Source organism: Onychomys torridus, chromosome 1 (genome assembly GCF_903995425.1).
Source record: "Onychomys torridus chromosome 1, mOncTor1.1, whole genome shotgun sequence".
NCBI lineage: Eukaryota > Metazoa > Chordata > Mammalia > Rodentia > Cricetidae > Onychomys > Onychomys torridus.
In genome coordinates this window covers 14,849,410-14,867,982 of record NC_050443.1, presented here as the reverse complement: position 1 = coordinate 14,867,982, position 18,573 = coordinate 14,849,410, and the positions used below count along the sequence as shown (strand labels likewise).

Here is an 18,573-nt window from a genome sequence, read left to right as displayed (position 1 = left end):
TTTGCTATTTAGGGAGAATGAGCACACTGCATTCCTGTTAACATTTTTATTTTTCAAGATAACAGGAGTTGTATACAAACTACATTTAGTCTCTACTGTGCACCTCCTCCAGGGAAACAATTCTGACTCTGAGCCTATAGCTGACTCCCACTGGCAGCAACGGTGAAGAGAACTTTGCCGGGGTTGCCTGTGTGGATTTAGAAGTCTGATCTTTGAGTCTTCCCCCATTCCTTCTCTGATTCTAGGCTCTGTGGTGTTCCAAGAACCATCAATAACCAGTGTCTGCTGCCTTTAGTTCCAGGTTTCTTCATGGGCCCTCATAGTGGGAAGGATGTTGTCAGCCCAGCATTATTGGGCTGTTGTTGCCCTTCTCTCTGGGTCTGGCCTGTCTGTTGTCTCTGATTCCGTTGCAGATCTTTCCTGGTGCTTATCAGCCTTTATTTGTCTCTGATTTCCTGTCTAAATGTCTCTCAGCATTTCTGTCTTTCTCTTTGCCCTCCCCCTACCTACTTTCCTCCCCCTCTATTCCCCTCACTCCTGCTCCCCTGTATTTTCTCTTCCATGTGGTCCCTCAAGCTTCATCTCAGCTTCCCAGTCTCTGTCACCCTGCTTTCTCCTTCCTAGTCTCTTGATTTCCTTCTCTTCCCTTCCAGTCTCTGTGTGGACCTCTCAGAGTCTCCTGAGAAATCTTAAAAGAGATGACAAACACCGACATAGAGGAATGTGGTGCTAAAAACAGACTAGGTCACCAGGATGCCCCTGTTGTGAAGTTTCTATAAGTACCCAGAAGTGCCTATGGCTGCCACAAAGTAAAACACCCCATCTTTGCTCACTCATCAGGACATCCTCAAGGAAAGAACAAAGTTCCCTGCTTCTAACACCTGCCTTGGACATAGACCATGTTTTGAGATGGGTTAATATGATCAAGACACACTTGAATGCTGTATAAAGTCAAGGATGACCTCCAACCTCTAAGCTCCTGCCTCCAACACCGGGTATACCAAGATGACCAGCATGTGGCACCATGCCAATGTTGTGGTGTTAGGGATCCTGCTGGGAACTGTGTGTGTGCCTGGTAGCCCAACATGCCTGAGCTGCACCCACCATGTCAACCACGTTTTTTCTTTGAGACAAGATTTCATGATGTAGGCAAACTGGCTTTGAATTTATGACCCTCCTGTCTCAGCCCCCTGAGTATTGGGAGGACAGGTTTATGCCATCACACCAGACTGACACATATTTTTAACCCAAGCATCGATTTCCCTGAACATAAGTAGCCTGCATGCAATTCTCTCAATCTATGTCTCTGAGCCATTCTTGGACACTTTGAACTTCACATCTCTTTCCCCATCTTTTTGTATTTCTATCTCCCCTACCTCATCCTCTCCCCAGTGAGTGTGTGTTTGTGGTGTGTGTGTGTATGTGTGTGTGTGTGTTTGTGTATGTCTGTGTGTGTGTTTGTGTATGTCTGTGTGTGTGTTTGTGTATGTCTGTGTATGTTTGTGTGTGTGTGTCTATGTCTATGTGCGTGTCTTTGTGTGTGTGTGTGTTAATGTGTCTGTGTCTGTATGTGTGTGTGTGTATGTGTCTGTGTGTGTGTGTTTCTTTCTCTGCCCACAGATGTCTCTTCTCTTTCTTTGGCTGTGCACTCAGGTCTCTGTATCACCGTCTTCCTTTATACCCATTCTTCAGGACTCATCCTGGAATTTCCTAAGCTCCTCAACCAGACATTGAGCCTCCTCCTGAATCCGCTCCTCCACACTCCGCTTCCCCATCCCAAAGTCTCTCATAATGGCCAGAGATAATCACCGAAGGGTCTTCCAGTGTTCCCCATTGGCAAAGGTCAATCCCAAGAAAGTAAGAGAAGCATGGAAGAGTTATAGAAAAAGTTCAAGAAAACCTGGGTCCTTCCCCACCCCCTACCCTTCCTTCCATCAGATTCTCCTCTCTCTGGGCCCATTCCCCCGCCCACCTCATCCCAAACTTTGAGACTCCTACCATAGTCCTTGAAGACTGGTCTAACCACAGCAATTGTCCCCCAGCCAGAGAAAGCCTCAGCTTGGTCCACCAGCGCCTCCCTTATGGCCTCTGTCCCACACAGCATGACCACCGGCCTCGGTTCCCAGGTGCACTGTGAACACATCTCCATATTTTTCTCAAAACTGCCAAGTGCAAAGGCACCAAGGTTGTTGTTAGTCAGTGCAGATGATGTTCTTATACTGTGAAAACACTTAGATACAGAGTGACGCAGAGGAAGACCTCCTCTGGCCACCTTTGCCTGTCTGAGGACCTAGCAATTTCAGGGTCAATCCACAACCATGGAAGTCTGCAGGGATGCTGGATGATCTGAGCAGTACTGCATTACAGTATGGCTGGGGGTGGGGGGATTCGTACTATCCACTCAGCAGTGGGGAAGTAAATGAGGTGGATCAGAAGTTCAAGATCATCTCTTGCTGCTGTTGAGATGGAAGCAAGCCTGGGGCTACATGAGACCTTGTCTGAAAAGAATGAACAAGATATAAATATGATGTAGAAAAACTGAGAGTGATGAATTGACATTACAGAGGACTCAGCCGTAAACCTGCTTAGGAAATACCAAGCTGCACAAGGTTTACAAAACAGTGCTGCCTCTCCTGTGACTCGGTGGTAAGTAGTAAGCTAGCCAGACTTGTTAGAAACTGTAGGAAAATAGTTATACCTTGAACACAATTGTAGTTTAGGCTTCTGAGAATATAGTTCTGCTAATATTTGTTTGTTAAGTTAGTTGTGAATTAGGCTCCATTCCCACATCAAAGAACATGGCTCTACTGGGCAGTTCAAAGGGGATAGCACTGGCTAACAATGACCATTAAGTCCTGGTTCTCTTATCAGGAAGAGTGTAATTCTGCCAGGAGGGCAGGGTGGCCCTGGGTGTGGTGGTTAGAATAAGAATGGCCCCCTACAGGTTCATATATTCAAATGCCTGCTCACCAGGTTGAAAAGATTAGAAGGATTGGGAGGTGTGGCCTTGTTGGAGGAAGTGTGTCACTAGGGGTAGTCTTTGAAGTTTTAAAAGCCCCTGCTGAGCCCAGAGTTTTTCTCTCTGCCCACAGATCAGGATGTGGCTCTCAGCTACTGCTCCAGCACCTGCCATGCCTGTTGTCATGTTTTGCCTTGATGATAAGGAACTAAATGCTTTTTTATAAGAGCTTTCTTGGTCATGGGGTCTCTTCACAGCAACAGAACAATGACTGAGACACAAGCAATGTGATTCAAAAGGAACAACACTGGCCTACTTAAAAAATAATGGTGATAATATCTTTGCTATAAATCTCCATTTATCTGATAGACAGGCCTACAGTTCCTATCTCTGTGTAACTGCTCAAAGTCTGATGGAACCTACAAGATATTTACAGATGACAACACATAAGGATTGCTAGTGCCCAGGATCTACACAAGTTGTTAAAATTTTCTCTTTGAGCTAGTTTCTCTAGGATGTTTGCCAGAACCAGATGTGCATTATTAAAGAGATTTGTTCTTATTTAATGAGTGTTTGGAGTAATTTGTCACAGGCATTGGGGTGGGGTGGGGTACTTAACGTATTGCATCAGATACAGATATGGATATAGACACTGATATGTGCTGTGAGATGTCTTTATATACACTGTGAATGTGTGTTGCTCTAGTTGGCTAATAAATAAGCTACTTTAGCCTATGGCAAGGCAGCTTAGAGGCAGGTGGGAAATCCAAACAGAGATACAGGAAAGAGAAAGGCAGAATGAGAGAGATGCCAGCCCTCTGCCCAAGGAGTAACAAGATGCCTGTAGACCAGTAATGTCACAGCCACTTGGAAACATATATATTAACTAATGTAAATGGGTTGAGTTAAGTTATAAGAGCTAGCTAACAAGAAGCCTGACCCATAGGCCATACAGTTTGTAAGTAATATAAGCCTCTGTGTGTCTACTTGGGACCCAGTGGCGGCAGGATGCAGGAAGGAGAGATTCATCCTAACCACAGGGCTGGGCGGGACTGGAGAAAACTCCAGCTGCAGATATGGATATGATATGGATGTGAACACATATATGGATGTAAATACAGATACAGATCCTTGCCCATACCTTTCAGTCTGGACAGCTCTGGAATCTCAATCAAGAATCATGCTTCCTGTGACCCATCTTCAACCTGTCCAATTCTTTCTGACAACATTTGAGAGAATGGCCCTGATCCACCCACTGGGTTGCTGGAAAGGGAAAGTGATAGTCACTAGTGGTGGACCTGAATGTGAGTCATGACTACAATACACAGTTGGAAAAATATGTCACAATGCAAACATCTGGGCATCTACAGGGAATTGGTCCCAGAAATATTATAACTCTCAAGTGCTGAAAGCCCTTGAAGAGAATGGTGCAGTGTTTGCACATAACCCACCTCATCCTCTTGTAACCTTTAACTCACTCTAGACTACAATGCAGCTAATAGAAATAAAAGGCTATGAAAATGGTCAATACTTGATGCTATTTATGAAAAGTGCTAAGAAAGAAAACTCTATACATGTGTTCACATTTTAAGACAAGATCTTAAAACCATATAGACCAGGCTGACCTGGGACTCACTATGTATTTTAAGTTGTCTCAAATTTGTCATTCTCCTGCCTCAGTCTCTGAAGTGCTGAGGTTGCAGGTGAGCAACACTTAACCCCAAATGCATTTCTTCTAAGTATTTTCAATCCACAGCTAGTTGAATCTGTGAGTAGCGAATCAGCCTTTATGGGGAATGTAGATGTAACCATCTTGTTAAATAAGAAACACAGAGCCAAATACAGAGTTAATAGCCAAGAGGTCAGAGCAATAACTGAGAGCTGAAAACCTTACCCTTCACTACTGCTGCTGTCTTTCCTCTCCACCAGAGGCCTACTTCCTGTGTCCTGTCTTTTTTATAGACTTTCTGTTCTGCCTTCTCATGGTTGTAAACCCAACCACATGACCTCCTCATAACTGCCTGTCTGTACAGACCTCCAGGTCTTCTATGGTTGGTATTGAGATTAACGGTGTGTGTCTCCATGCTGGTTGTATCCTTGAACACACAGAGATCTGCCTAGCTCTGCCGCCAAAGTGCTGGGATTAAAGGCGTGCACCACCACCACCACCCAGCTTCTGCTATGGCTTGCTCTGACCCCAAGCAACTTTATTAACATACAAATAAAATCGCATTTCAGTACAAATAAAATATCATCATAGGGAAATCAGCTTTAAGTTTTGAAGCTGAATATAAACATACAGAGAAACTTCACTTCCAAGTACTTGTACAACAAAAATACATACACATGTTCACCAACTGAATGAACCAGATTATTCCTAGAAGGAAGCCTTCTTAATAAAATGGTACATGCAACAGTGGTGAGCCCAGTTTTACATGGACACAATAACAATCTGCTTATCATTAAGTCAATGATAGAAATGATCACCAACTTAACATTGTCATAAAAGCAGCATCTGCTTACATTTGCTGTTATCCTAATGAAGTGTTGAACACAGGTAAAGTCAACCCCCAGAGTCAGAATAGTGAGATGTAATAACTATAGAGCAAAAGAGAGGGAACAATCTTAATGTGAGCTGATCTGCACACCAATGATAAGAATGTATTCACTTTGAAAATTCACTGAGCTGTGCGCTTTTAGAGCAGTGGTTCTCAATCTGTGACTCTTGACCCCTCTGGGTATTGACCAATCCTTTCATGGGGTCACCTAAGAACAATAGAAAACAGACATTTATATTATGATTCATAATAGTAGCAAAATTACAGTTATGAGGTAGCAACGAAAGTAATTTCATGGTCAGGGGTCACCACAACATGAGGAGCTGTATTAAGGGGCCACAGCATTAGGAAGGCTGATGGTCAACAATAGCATAGCCTAAAAGTTAAAACTGGAGTGGCTGGAGAGATGGCTCAGAGGTTAAAAATCTCATGCAGAGGATCTGGGTTTGGTTCCCAGCACCCACATGGCAGCTCACAGCTAACTTTAACTCCAGTTCTGAGGGATCCAATGTCATCTTTTGACCTCTGCAGGCACCAGGCACACACATGATACATAGATATATGTGCAGGCAAAACATTCTTATACACAAAATAAAAATAAATCTAAAAGAAATTATTTTTAAGGTATAACTGAAGCTGGAGAGGTAGCTCAGTGGTCTGGAACACTTGATGCTACAACATCAGTCCCAGTTATAAGCCTGTTGTCCCAAGCACACCTGTAACCCTGTCTCCAAAGTGGAAGCATGTAGCTGTAAGTTTCTCCTGTCCCGCCGGGCCCCCATGGTCTGCAGCCACTTACAAAATAATCACTCAGAGGCTTAATATTAATTATCAATTGCATGGCTAGCTAGCTCTTATATCTTAAATTAACCCATTTCTATTAATCTGTGTTTTGAAATGCATTCTGTGGCTTTACTGGTCTGCTGACATCTTGCTTCTCTTTCAGCAGTGGCTGGCGACTGTTCATCCCTCTGCCTTTCTTCCTATCTCTTTCTTCAATTTCACACCTAGCTATACCCTGTCTTGCCATAGGCCAAATGGCTTTATTTATTAACCAATCAGAGCAATATATATTCACAGAGTACAGAAAGATATCCCACAGCAGAGGTGGAGACAGGAGGATGGTGGGTCTTGCTGGTTTACAGCCTAGCAAAGCCCAGATTAATGGAGAGACCCTGCCTCAAAGGAATAGACAGAGAGTGATAAAAGACAACCAATGCCCCATCTGGCCTCCATGTATAGGTGTGTGCATCCACACACAAAGTACACATACACTCAAACAGACTCCTCCTCCTCCTCATCATCATCATCATCATCATCATCATCATCATCATCATCAATTACATTTCTTTCCAAATTCCAGGCAGCCACTTGCAGAACTTCCATCAGGAAGCACTGTAGTTGTAGTATCTGCACCATGGGACCCATCTCCTCTTCTGAATTCTGACTCAGAAAATCATGACTCTTCCAAAACTTCCTTTCTATCTCTTCTTCTTTCAGATACCGACCAAAGGCTGGATGTGCTTTCCCTGACACTCTGAGCTGTCCCTCTCTTCTTCTGAAGCTCGCCCACTCATTTTTCACCACATGGGTGCTTACAAATGGCTTAGATTCCTCTATTTCTCTCACCCACCTTCCTCTTCCAGCAGCTGCCAAGATGTGCCACTTGCCTGCCCTGATGTTTTTAATCTCAAACTCTGATAAGATTGTCCCTGAGTTCCTCCTGAGGCTGTTCCTTACACCAATTTCCATGGTAACAGTGGGTTCCCCTGAGGTTCTGATGTGAATAAGATAGGACTCTAAAGAAGTTCCTGTGAGGATAAAACAGGTGGTCGCACTCCAGGACCTTAGCAGGCATACCCAGGCTGTGACTCTAGACACCCCAACAACTATCAAAGCATTTGAAAATAGACCCCACCTCCACCACTCTTGAATCAAGCCTCAGAGGCTACACTTAGAAGCCTGACGAGGAGCCCAGTGAGCAGACAAAGATGCATGTTCTTGTGAGCCTACCAAGGGAGTATCATGGACTTTGTATGAGTGTTCCACCACATATAAGGAAGGAAAACCCACGCATGCAGTGCCCTCAAAGGCCAGAAGAGGGAACCAGATCCCCTGGAAACTGCAGTTACAGATGGTTGGGAGTGGCTTATTTTGGGTGCTGGGAACCAGAACTGGGTTCTCAAAGGAGCAGCCAGTTCTCTTAACTGCTGAGCCAGCTCTCCTCCTCCTCCGCCACCACCACCACCCAGGTCCTTCTTATGTCTTCTCCTAAATGAGCACTTCTTCCTGGAGCTACATGTGACTGAAACCCATCCAAACACTGACCCCCATGGAACAACTTTCAGACCATCTCCCAATTATTTTCACGACTCCATCCTTAAGAGGAGACTGTTAAGGAGCCTTAAAATCAGTTTAGAATAGACTCCTCCCTCCACCCGCTTTCCTCTTCCCACTTCCCTCCTCCCTCCTCCTTCCTCCCTTTGGTCCTGAGTGGAGACATGATATTCTTACCTACTCCAAAGATTGACACGCCCCTTAAGAGTTAATTCAACTCGCCCATCAATCACCAGCCAAGAGACAAGCCCTGGAGAAGACTGGTTCACTTAAACCATGATAAGCAGATGGGAGGAATGGTCATCCCCTTATTTGAGCCAGTGTGCGTCTCCTTCCCTGACCTTGGTGCGGCCCCTTGCAGGACTTCCATGAGCAGCTTCTCTGGTCCTTACTCAGGACATCATTCCTCTTCCGTAGGAGACCTTGCTGGTCAGAGGTTGTGGTCTATCATGGCCTGGCAGCTCTCTCCGAGCTCAGCAACGTGAAAAACTCCCTCCCCAGAAAGACTTCCTGCCCTCTACCCACCCTTATTTAGAGAAGGTCTCTAGGCCTGGATGCCTGGTTTATCTCCAGTGTACCCCTTGGCATCGTTCCCTGCTAGAGCTCTCCCCCTGCTGCCCATATGGTGATTAGACATTGTGCTGGAGCTTTATGACAGGAGGGTGCTGTTTAATGCAAATCAGGTGATGCCTCAGCTACTGTCTTTACATCCCCCTCTCTTTCTGGACTGATGTGGAGCTGTAACACTTACACTGTCTCCCAGAGAGCTCTCAAGCTGTTGCTCGCTCACTTCTGCTCCCTCCCCACGTCATGGACCATTGGCCAGTGATCCCAAGAGGAAGTAGGAGAATCACACTTCTTTCTTCTTTTTAATCACTTTTTCTTCTGGGTCTCTTCCAAAGGCTGGGTTAGCTTTCCCTGGTGCTCTGTTCTTCCTCTCTCTTTCTCTGATCTATGCTACCCACCAACCCTCTTTCACCATGTGGCAGCCTATGAACTGCATGGATTTCACTCTTCCTCTGTTAGGGTCGGCGTCCAAAACAGAGAGCTTCACTCCGATATCGGGTCACAAAAGAAGCTTTATTTAGCATGAGCTCGTGGGCCACCAGCACGAGAAGTAACTGGTGACCCCGAGTCTAAGGCTCGCAGGCCTTTATGAGGCGGTTCTATCAGGGCAGGGGAGCGGGGTCATCCAGAGTGCAGACATCTGGAGGCCAGATGTCTCCACGGTCTTTCTCAGAGTCTGGGTGGGTAAATGAATTCCAAGCTTATCTAGCAAGGGGTTATTTGGCAAGCATTCTTCTCAAGCAATTTATCTTGCAAGCACAACCACAGGCGGTTATCCTGCGAGCATCCTGTTAGCACAGCATGATGGGCTAACTTTCTGGTATGGGGTGTGGGAGCAGAATGCAGCACTTTTCCACTGAATCTACAATTAGCAGAGCTGGTGAGGGGGGTCTCCTTATTTCTCTTACAATGGTCTTTCATTCCCCCCTTTTTCTTGTGCTGACCTTTAATCCTAAAGGTCACTGCCAGATATTGGCTGGTATCGTTGTCTCAGGACCATCATCTTAACCCCATTTACCTGGTATCGTACAAAAGCTGAGATTCGATTGAGGATACATGGTCTAATCATGAGGACAAGAATTAATACAATAAGTGGTCCTGTGAGGGCTGACAATAACGTAGTTAGCCATGGGGATTGATTATACCATCCCTCAAACCAGCTTTGAGAGCCTCGTAAGTTCTTTTTTCTGGCATCTAATCTTTCTCTAAGTTTTGTCATTGATTCCCTTATTACACCCGTATCTCCTCCCATTATATTTACAAGTTCCCTTTCCATCCTGACAGACGACTGGCGATCTAGGGTTCCTAAGGTCAGTTGTAGGGATATCCCAGTCATCTGACCCTGCTGCTAGCTGGCAGAGGTCCGGGTGCAAGTCAGGCCACCAGCCCCACAGTGGGTGCTGATTAGAGGTAATTTCCCATACAATTTTCCCTTGACCTGATATAACCTGCCAAGTCTGAGACACTGGTTGATGTGGGTTACTTGCGGTCGCACTGGAGACGAATCCGAAGCTTAAGAGGATTGTCAGTCCGTTCCGCAGTCCAGGAGTCATCTGGCACTTTGGATGGCTTGAGGTGGGAGGCATAGATCCAGGCGGCAATCCCGTCCACCTTGACCGCCGTTGGGGTGGTCAGCAGGACTTGGTATGGTCCCTTCCATCGGGGTTCCAAAGTCTGATGCTGGTGTCTGCGGACATATACGAAGTCCCCCATGTGGAACTGATGGGCAGCGCTGTCCCCGCCGGGTTGGTATGCAGAGGACAGTTGCTTCCACAGTGTATGCTGGACAGATGCTAAGGCTTGCAGCCTGTCAGACAGAGGGGAAGGCATGATTTCTCCTTGCTGGATGGTTAGGTTCTTAACTGGGGGTGCACACCCAAAGAGCAGTTCAAAGGGGGTAAGACCCATGAAGGAAGGGGTATTTCTAGCTCTAAAGAGGGTATACGGTAAGAGCATCATCCAATCTCTAGAGCCAGTCTCCATGGTCAATTTGGTTAAGGTCTCCTTAATGGTCCTGTTGGTTCTTTCTACCTGTACTGAGCTCTGGGGTCTGTATGCACAATGCAGCTTCCAATCAATCCCCAGTACCTTTGCCAGTCCCTGACTTACGAATGCTGGGCCATTATCTGACCCAATTACCTGAGGCAGTCCAAATCTTGGGAAGATCTCTTCCAGGATTTTCTTAGCGACTATTGCAGCAGTCTCCTTTTTGGTGGCGTAGGCTTCTACCCATCCTGTAAAGGTATCTACAAACACTAGCAGGTACTTTAGGCCATACTTAGCTGGCTTTGCTTCGGTGAAGTCTACTTCCCAATGCTGGCCAGGGCGGGTTCCTCGTAGTCTTTTTCCGGGAGCCAGTTTCCCAGGATATGCATTTACCTGCTGGCAGGCACGGCAAGCAGCTACCACCTTCTCTGCCATTTGTTTCTTCTCAGATGGGGAGAGGGTCTTATCTTCTGTAGTCAGCTGGATCAATTTTCTGCTGTCCAGATGGGTTAATTTGTGGATCCTTTCCAGAGTGTCTTTCACAAGTTCCAGGGGTGGAGCCTCTTCAGGAGCTGGATCCTCCAGAGTCCAGGCGTGAATGGCTAGGCTCCTTGGATCCTGGAGCGCAGCCTCCTTTGTCTCTTGATTGGCCTTCCTGTTTCCCGCTGCAACTGGGGAGTCCCCTTTTTGGTGCAATGTATGATGGCCAGCTCTCGGGGCAACATTACAGCCTCCAATAGGGCCTCAATTTTTTTTTATTTTTGATTTCTTTTTCAGCCGATGTTAGTAGCCCTCTCTCTGGATATATTGCCCCATGCACATGCGCTGTTGCGAACGCATACCGGCTGTCAGTATAGATTGTGGCCCGTTTCCCTGCAGCCCTGGTGAGAGCTTGCGTGAGCGCGATCAGTTCTACTTTCTGGGCTGAAGTTCCTTCCGGGAGGCTACTAGACCAAATTACCCAATTTTTGTCCACTACAGCAGCTCCTGCTTTCCTCTGCCCCCCACTCAGGAAGCTGCTGCCATCCGTATACCATATCAGATCAGAGTGGGCTAGAGGCTGGTCTGTTAGGTCCTTTCGGACCCCGGTTTCTTCGGCTAGGATGGCCTCGCAGTTATGGACTAGTTCATTCTCACCCTCCTCCGGGGAGATTGGGAGGAGGGTGGCCGGATTCAAAAGGGACGGGGGCCCAAATGTGATGCGGTCTCGGTCTAGTAGCATTGTCTGGTAATAGGTGGCCCAGGCATTGCTCAGCCATCGTTTGGGTGGCTGGCGAACAATGCTTTCTAGCGCATGGGGCGCAATGATGGTCAGGTGCTGCCCCAGAGTCAATTTGTCCGCGTCTCTCATCAGAGTAGCCGCTGCTGCCACTGCCTGTAGGCAAGTGGGCCACCCTCTAGCCACTGGGTCGAGTAGTTTGGATAAGTAGGCGACGGGCCTTTTCCAGGGTCCGAGAGCTTGCGCTAGTACACCAATTGCCACCCCCTTCTTCTCATGGAGGTACAGGGTGAAGGGCTTACTCACATCAGGAAGGGTGAGGGCAGGTGCCGACAGGAGTGCCTTCTTCAGCGTCTCAAACGCTGTCTGGTGTTCCTCTTGCCAGACAAAGGGGTTCTTTTCCTGAGCCAGAACTGCTTTCCCCAAGTTGACTGTTCTCTGAGTGGTCCAGGGTCTCTCTCTACTCCTGTTGGCCCCTTGGACTAGAGACTTGCGGGAAGATAGTGGCCCAAGTGGTTGTTGTATTGCTGAAAAGACTGCCCCCGTATCTACTTCAAAGTCGACTGGGGTCCCCTCCACTTTAAAGGTTACCCGGAGCTCAGGGAGGGGTTCCAAACCCTGACTTCCTCAGTCCTCAAGGGCCAAGACTGACCGGCCTCGTCCTCTTTGTTTTTGGGGGCACTCTCAGGCCCAATGACCTTCTTCCTTGCAGTATGCACATTGGTTAGGCTTTAAAGGCAGGCGACCTCCTCTGCCTCAAGGCCCTGAGTTGTCTTTCACTGCCACTGCCAGGATCTGTGACAAATTTCGATTTTGCCGCTTCTCTCTTTGTCTTTTTTTTTTTAACCTAGCTTTTTTTTTCTCTGCAGTTTCTCTTTTATAATAAACCTTTTCTGCCTCCTTGACTAAATCTCTCAAACTCAGTCCCTGCAAACCGTCTAATCTCTGTAACTTGCGTCTTATGTCTGCAGCTGACTGTCCTATAAAGGCCATCGCTACCGCCCCCTTCTGTTCTTTAGACTGTGGATCGAAAGGCATATACCTCCTGTATGCTTCCATGAGCCTTTCGAGGAGGGCAGAGGGGGTTTCGTCAGGCCCTTGGAGAACCTCACCTACCTTGGCCAAATTAGTGGGCCTTCTGGCCGCCGCACGGAGACCCGCCATTAGAGTCTGGCAATAGAGGGACAGATGCTCCCTACCTTCCGGGGTATTAGGGTCCCAGGTTGGTCGTCTTAATGGGAAACGCTCATCAATCAGGGTGGGGAGTTGAGTTGGTCGCCCATCTGGCCCAGGGTCTAGTTTCCTGGCTTCCAGGAGAATGCACTCTCTCTCTTCTGTAGTGAAGAGGATCCCCAGGAGCTGCTGGCAATCATCCCAAGTAGGTTGGTGGGAATACATGATGGAATCTAAGAGACATGTTAATCTGGAGGGGTCCTCAGAAAATGGAGGGTTATTATTTTTCCAGTTATACAAATCAGAGGAGGAAAAGGGCCAGTATTGGAGAGCGGGCATGTCACCCCCGGCCCCATCATTGACCGTTCCCCCAATGGGGTGCAAAGGCAGTGTGATAGCTGGGGGTGCCTCATCCGGGGCCCTAGCTCTCCTCTGGCGAGTTCCCTGTGCTGGACCTGACGGGGAGACCAAGACAGACTCAGGCCCAGTCTCTGCCGGAGGTCATGGTTCGGGCCAATAGGGAGGCGGCCGCAGCGGTGGCAGGAAGTCTAAGGCAAATGAAATGAGGTCATTCTGAGATTCAGGTAAGGGGGGTTGAGGAGGGGATGGAGTTGGTAATGGAGTCGATTGGGAAGGTTTGGTCGCGAGAATCGGAGCAGAAGTAAGTGAAGGTGCTGTAGGAGCAGGCAGGAAGGGTCGGACCCACTTAGGAGGGTCAGTCACCAGATCCTACCATACCCAAATGTAGGCCTGCTGGTCCGGGTGTCCATGCGAACCTGGAATGAAAATCTTTTGTTTGACTGCCCTAATTATATTAAGATCAAAAGTACCATCTGCTGGCCACCCGACTCCGAAGGTGGGCCATTTAGACGAACAGAAAGTCTGCCACTTTCCCTTCCTCACCCGAACTGCAAGGTTCGATGCGGGGTCCTTCACTGCCGACCAGTGAGAGAGGGTTAGGGACAAAGGGGTGGAGGCAGACTGTCCCATTCCAAACAAGTAGAAACAGACACAGAAGGACACAAAAATCGAGACATAACACACAAACAAGACAAGCCGGCAAAATGGTAGGGAAAATGAAACCAAAAGATTGTCTATTGGCCCGGGCCGTCTGAAAAATCTCCTAGACAAAAGGGAATCAGACGGGGCCCCTGTCTCAGGGTCCCCACACTCCAGAGCGTCCTCCAGAGCTGCAGCCTGTGGGTTCAGGACACGTCTGTCCCCCACCGTCCAAGGGTCCTCACGGACCGCTTGAACAGCTGCTTCCCCGCTGACTCACCACCGTCCTTACCAATCTAGGGGGGACCTCCAAATGTTAGGGTCGGCATCCAAAACAGAGAGCTTCACTCCAATATCGGGTCACAAAAAAGAAGCTTTATTTAGCACGAGCTCGTGGGCCACCAGCGTGAGAAGTAACTGGTGACCCCCCGAGTCTAAGGATCACAGGCCTTTTATGAGGCGGTTCTATCAGGGCAGGGGAGCGGGGTCATCCAGAGTGTAGACATCTGGAGGCCAGATGTCTCCATGGTCTTTCTCAGAGTCTGGGTGGGTAAACAAATTCCAAGCTTATCTAGCAAGGGGTTATTTGGCAAGCATTCTTCTCAAGCAATTTATCTTGCAAGCACAACCACAGGCGGTTATCCTGCGAGCATCCTGTTAGCACAGCATGATGGGCTAACTTTCTGGTATGGGGCATGGGAGCAGAATGCAGTACTTTTCCACTGAATCTACAATTAGCAGAGCTGGTGAGGGGGGTCTCTTTATTTCTCTTACAATGGTCTTTCACCTCTTCCTTCATCTTCCTCCTCTGACAGTCACCAAGATTCACAGTGTGCCTGCCTTAGTGTTTCTCTCTCAAGTGCTAATAAAAATGTCCTGGAGCTTCAAAAAAATTAAAATTAAAAATCAAAGACTTAGAAAGACAGTTGAATATTTTTAGTCCAAATTTTAGTTGGCCATTAATGGAGGCCACAGCTTAGGTTTATTATTCTACTCCTGGCCAACAGAATTTCATCATACTTAAGACATATCAATAATACACGTGGTAAAAGCCCACACTCACTTCCAACAACACAGCTGCCTGTTTATTGAGCCACACGCTTCCAGAGAACATTCCAGATTGTGTGCCAGCAAACCCAAGAAAAACAGGCAGTTTGGAATTGAGCTGGAACTCACTGAGCTGACACTGCCTTTAGCAATTGAATTTGAGTCAGGCTCTGGGCTCATCCACAACGTGCTTCAGAGAGCCAAGCTGGTTGCTCCTGGAGTTCTCCCCAGGGCATCACTACCACTTGGAATCCAGAGCTGTCCTCTGAACTGCCCTTTTCTTCCTGCCTGTCCCATGTGCTAGGCCATAAACATGGTTTAAGTGTCCTCTGTGGGTTCACGTGTTGAATGCTTGGTCCCCAGTGTGGTTGTGTTGAGAGATGGCAGAGTCCTCAGGAGCTGGAGCCTAGTGAGAGGTGTTGGGTCTTTGGGGGAAGATCCACAGAATAGGTTAATGCTGGTCTCACAGAGAGGGCTGCATTCTCCCAGAGTGGGTTATTATAAAACAAGGCCACTCCATGTGCTTAGCCTCTTGTGCATGTGATAGATTCTCTTTTCTCCTCTCCACCATGTTGTGACACATGAGAGGGGTCCCCACCAAAGGATGGAGAAAGCGAGTGCTTGATCTTGGACTGTCTGTCCATGATTATAAGCTAGATAAACTGCCTGGCTTTTAATTTTCCTTTGAGTGTGAGTGTGTGTGTGTCTCTGTGTCTGTCTGTCTGTCTGTCTGTCTGTGTGTGTGTTTGTGTGTGTTTCTGTGTGTTTCTGTGTGTGTCTGCCTGTGTGAGAGTCTGTGTGTCTGTGTGTCTGTGTGTGAGCCTGTGTGTGTATGTGTGAGTATGTCTATGTGTGTGTGTCTGTGTGTGTATGTGAGTCTGTGTGTCTGTATATCTGTGTGTATGTGTCTGTGTCTGTGTGTATCTTTCTCTGCCCATGTGTGTCTCTTCTCCTTTGGCTGTGCACTCAGGTCCCTGTATCATCATCTTCCTTTATATCCATTCTCAGAGACTCACCCTGGGATTTCCAAAGCTCCCCAACCAGACATCGGGCCTCCTCCTGAATCTGCTCCTCCACACTCTGCTTCCCCCTCCCAAAGTCTCTCATAGTGGCCAGAGAAACTCTCCAAAGGGTCTTCCAACATTCCCCATTGGCATGCCACATGTGTGTGGGTACTCTCAGATCCTCTGGAGTTGGACTTACAGCAGTTCTTAGCTGTCATATAGAGGTGCAGGGAACCAAACTGGGTCCTCTGGAAAAGCAGTGAGCATTCCTAACCACCAAGCCATCATTCCAGGACCATAAACCTCATTACAAAAGACAGAGCCTCTTGCCTGTTGTTACAACAACAGAACACAGACAAAGACACCTGGAGATTCTTTCTTGCTGGCTTAGGTGGACCATTTTATGTCTTACCATTCTTGCCTTCAGTCAAGCCTGGTCCTACCTCTCCTCCATCACACCACATTCTCACTCACCTGAGACTATTTCTTCGTCACCTGCCCCCCTCATCTCCTTGGAAACAGCTTCTTTCCCCATTTATTCTCCCTCCAGAGAGTCTAAGGGGATTTGATCAGATCCTACCTCTTATGTAGACCCTTATGGACTCTGGGATGATCTTAAAGCTCAGTTTTGGCGGGGACTGGTCTTAGGGTTTAAAAGCACATGTTGTTCTTGAAGAGGACCTGGGTTCAGTTCCCAGCACCCACGTGGTACTTACACCATCTGTAACTCATTTCCAGGGGATCCTACACCTTTTTGAGCACCAAGCATGCACGTGGTACACATGCATATATGCAGGCAACACTCATACACATGAAATAAAAATAAACCTTTGGGAGGAAAGCCATTTTGCTTGGCCTGTGCTCTGTATCACACAGGTGAACAGGTAACTTAGCTAATTAACTCTTGTATGTTTTATTATTATTATTAAGAAACTTTTTTATTCATTTTACATACCAACCACATATCCCCATCTCCTCCCTCCTCCTGCCCCCCCCCCCGCCTTCCCTCCCTATCTCACCCCCATTCCCACTTCCTCAAGGCAAGGTCTCCTACAGGGAGTCAGCAGAGCCTGGTTCATTCAGTTGAGGCAGGTCCAAGCCCCTCCTCCCTGCACCAAGGCTGTGCAAGGTGTCCCACCATAGGCAGTGGACTCCAAAAAGCCGACTCATGCACCAGAGATGGATCTTGATCCCACTGCCTGGGGACCCCCTAAACTGTTCAAACTAAATGACTGTCTTGTCTATCCAGAGGGCCTAGTCCAGTACCATGGGGGCTCCACAGCTATCTGTCCACAGTTCATGCATTTCTGCTAGTTTTGCTGGCCATCTCTGTTCTTTTTCCCACCATGATCTTAATGATCCTTGCTCATAGAATCCCTCCTCTCATCAACTGGACTCCTGGAGCTTGGCCTGGGGCCTGGCCATGGATCTCTGCATCTGTTTCTGTCAGTCACTGGATGAAGGATCTATGATGACAGGGTTATCACCAGTCCTATCACTGGAGTAGGCCACTTCAGGCACTCTCTCGGCTATTACCAGTAGTAGTCCAAGGTGGGGGTCATCCTTGTGGATTCCTGAGGACTTCCCTGGCACCTTGTTTCTCCCTATTCTCATGATGTCTTCATTTATCATGGTGTCTCTTTCCTTGCTTTCCCACTCTGTCCCTGTTCCACCTTGAACATTCCATTTCCCCTATGTTCCCATCCTTCATCCTTTGCCCTCCATTACCCACCCTTGTATGGTTACTCTACATCTCTAACTAGTCTGACAGCTCTTGGGTGTCAGGAATGCAGCTCTGATGCCTGACAATGCCACTATCATTCCACGTTATGTGTACATGTAACTTCATGATTGCATCTCGATCTTGGGCACAACTTTCCCTTTACATTTGGGGTAATGGATAACTGTCCCCAGCTGTGTTTATTTTTTGTTAACATAAATCTGGCCAGGGCCAATCTCCAGACAAAAGTATTTCAGCTAAGATACCATTTTATGCTAGGAGAACAGCAGATAGATAAACATTAGCTCATCTCACCCACAGATAGAGAAAATAACCACTAGCATTTAGATCCTCAACTCCTTACCTTCACACCAGGTTATTTACACAAGATCCCAACTTAAGAGATTTATTGCTCACTTTCCTGGAATGATGTTTTAGCCACTGGTTAGTTACTGAGTTAAGGTAGGTATTTCCTACTGACCTAAGGAGATTTCTGACTAGACAAGCAGGCAACTGGTGCCACGCTTTGCTTCTTGTGCAAATTAAGTTTTAATCCTCCTTAGCAACCAAATGCTACTTGTTAAGAAAAGGGTTGCCTAGTAACCGAGCATAAGTCCCCCCCCCTCCAGAAAGTGGCTCAACTGGGATGAGCAGGGAAAAAAGCAGCACCAAAGACAATTTCACTTTTCTGTTGACTTATTGACGTTTATAGACCCCAACAGTCTACCGAGATTGTAGTTTGAGCACAGAAGTTACTTTTTAGAATTCCCTAATTGATCTTAGCCTTTAGTTGACCCTACCAGAGAACTCCCCTTTAGTCACTCCCCCTTTTGGGTTGTTAATCTAAGCTGAAAATTATTGCTTTATGTGTGGATCCTTATCAGCTCTCTCTGCAACCCTGAAAACTTCAAGGCTCGCATTGCTTTGCCAAAGAATTACTGCTTGTGTATACATACTGGTTCCCACACAACACTTGGAGAATGGGTTTAGAAGAACAAAGATGA

General features: G+C 47.2%; 1 pseudogene; it reads right to left on the bottom strand.

Annotated features, from left to right (window-relative positions):
• LOC118589872 overlaps window positions 1-15,952 on the bottom strand; it is a 23,724-nt pseudogene extending 7,772 nt beyond the window's left edge.
• Between the last annotated feature and the right edge of the window lie 2,621 nt (window positions 15,953-18,573).